We start from the raw sequence: 2,349 nt of genomic DNA on the forward strand, positions 1-2,349 counted from the left end.
GATGAATCTGAGGCTTCAACTCATGAAACCTACAAAGATATTATGTATGTTCATCATTATTTAATCATCTTTGTTTCTCTATGGTTGTTTATTGTGTTTATTTATATAAATATGTATTGGTATTACTAAATAATATATTTTAAAAATGATGACTGACKGTGTGCTTTGTACACAAAACATTAATATCTAAATATTCTATTCTGAATCTATTCCGTTTTCGCCATGAAGAACAAATATGTCAGTTCAAAAATACTTTAAAAATTACTTTCTTGTAAATGTAGCTATGATAGCCGTTTTAATAATGTTTACAGCAAATAAATGTTGAAAATCTGTTCAGTATTTAGCGAGTTATGATCGATTAAATGCGCCGTTACGTCACTGCGCCTGTCAAACACAACGCTGAGTGGAGCGGTCGACCTCTCCAAGATGGCCGCCCTGAATCTCGTCAGCTACAATAGGCATGAGCGGCCATGAGGCGCCTATTTATTTATGTCTATGTTGTGGACAGCAGCAGCCGATGACGTCATCAGAACCTCCTCAGCAGAAACCGGGTCTCACGGGAGGACGGGCTCCGGTCAGTCCGTCTCCTAGGAGACGCTCCTCCACGGTTCCGTCTCTTTGGCCTCTGGACCTTTTCTCCGTCTGTTGCACAAACCGAAACATTTCAGAACCGGCTGAACATCAGGTTCGGCCAAACGCTCAGGAGGCCGTTGGCCCATGAGGTTCTGCTGGACTGGACCGCAAGTCATCCACAATGCAAAGCCCAGAAAAATAACTGAAAATCATCCAGAAACCCAACTGATCAGAACCAACTTAAAACCCAACAGATCTACCATCCAGGACCACCTTAAAGGAGAACAAGGACGGCCCACAGTACTGCATCAGCTCCAACCGAACCAGAACCTTTTTTCTGGCTGCAGACTGGTTTGCAGCCAGAGGGAAGTATCTCCACAAGATTCGGATCCAAATGTCCAGAACCAGAACCATCCCGTCTGCAGAGCAGCAGGATGAACCCACTGTCAGAACCAGAATACCGGGTCCTGTCCCGTCCCGGTGTAATGACCGGGTTCTGGTGCCGAGTTACAACCATATATGGACTAAAAAGGCCGAATGAGGAAGTGCGGGCTGTGTAGGAAGTTGCACCGCGCATGCGTAGCTGAACAGATTTATAATGTTTGGTTTAAGTGAGAAATTAGAGCAGCAACCGCGCGAACCTGGAGGAAACCGACCCGTAACAACTAAACCAGTTCTGGTTGGTTCCGTTTGTTCACCAGGTTAGAACCAGCGTACAGAACCAGAGCTGTCAGTTAAAGTTCGGTAAACAGAACCCCCGGACGGAGCCCCGGACGGAGCCCCGCTCCGCCGCTCCGTTCCCCGGCTCCAAATGCTCACCCCGTCCCGCAGTCCACCACACAGGCCGGTAGCCGTCCAGTCATCTCTGCTGAAGCGCTGCTTTCTGCTGGAGGACAGGCGGAACCCTGTGAGCCGCACACAACGTTTCCTCTTCCGCGCTCGGCTCTGGCAGCCAGGGAGAGGCAAGATGGCGGAGGCGGGGCGGCTGTCACTCAGCGGGGTCCGCTCCTCTGCAGCCAGCCGGCAGCTCGAGCGGCCCGAGGGCAGGCGGCGTCACCCAAGCGATTCAGGTTCGCTGTTTGGTTCAAATCCCGGAGGTTCCTAAAAACGAAGTTCTTAAGCTTTTAAACAAACCCAGATAGTTTCTGGGTTTCCTTAAATGTTGAAGAATTATGGTTTGGATGTAAAGTCATGCTTGAGTTAACTGAATAAGTCTGGTGTAGAAAGGCCCTTAAGCAGTTAGTTCCTCACATTTTACCTTTGCTTCATCTCTTCCCTGTCAGCTCAGTTTGTCTGATTATTGTGAAGAAAGACACTCTAGTGTCACTACATTTCATTCATTAACAGAACAAACTTACCATAGAAGATGCTAATTTGCAAATATGTTGGAAGGGTTTTTTGTTAACTTATCTGAAATCAGGTTAAATAAATAAAGTGAAACAAAGGAAGGTGTATTGTGCCTTTTTTCCAGGATTTATTTTGATAAAACTGGATAAACTGAACATTTCTGATGCAGGAATGGAGCCGCGCACAAACGTYTCACCAGGACAAAAAGTTTGGGAACCACCGACTTGGAACATTAAGGAACTCCACCCACCTGGCGCACCTCCTGCTGCGCCAGCATGCCGATGGTGCAGATCTAGTGGGAAAAAAACAACAACAAAAAACACATTACTGAATAAGAAACATGCGGATCCATCTATCTATCTATCTATCTATCTATCTATCTATCTATCTATCTATCTATCTATCTATCTATCTATCTATCTATCTATC

Source organism: Poecilia reticulata, unplaced genomic scaffold (genome assembly GCF_000633615.1).
Source record: "Poecilia reticulata strain Guanapo unplaced genomic scaffold, Guppy_female_1.0+MT scaffold_308, whole genome shotgun sequence".
Lineage (NCBI taxonomy): Eukaryota > Metazoa > Chordata > Actinopteri > Cyprinodontiformes > Poeciliidae > Poecilia > Poecilia reticulata.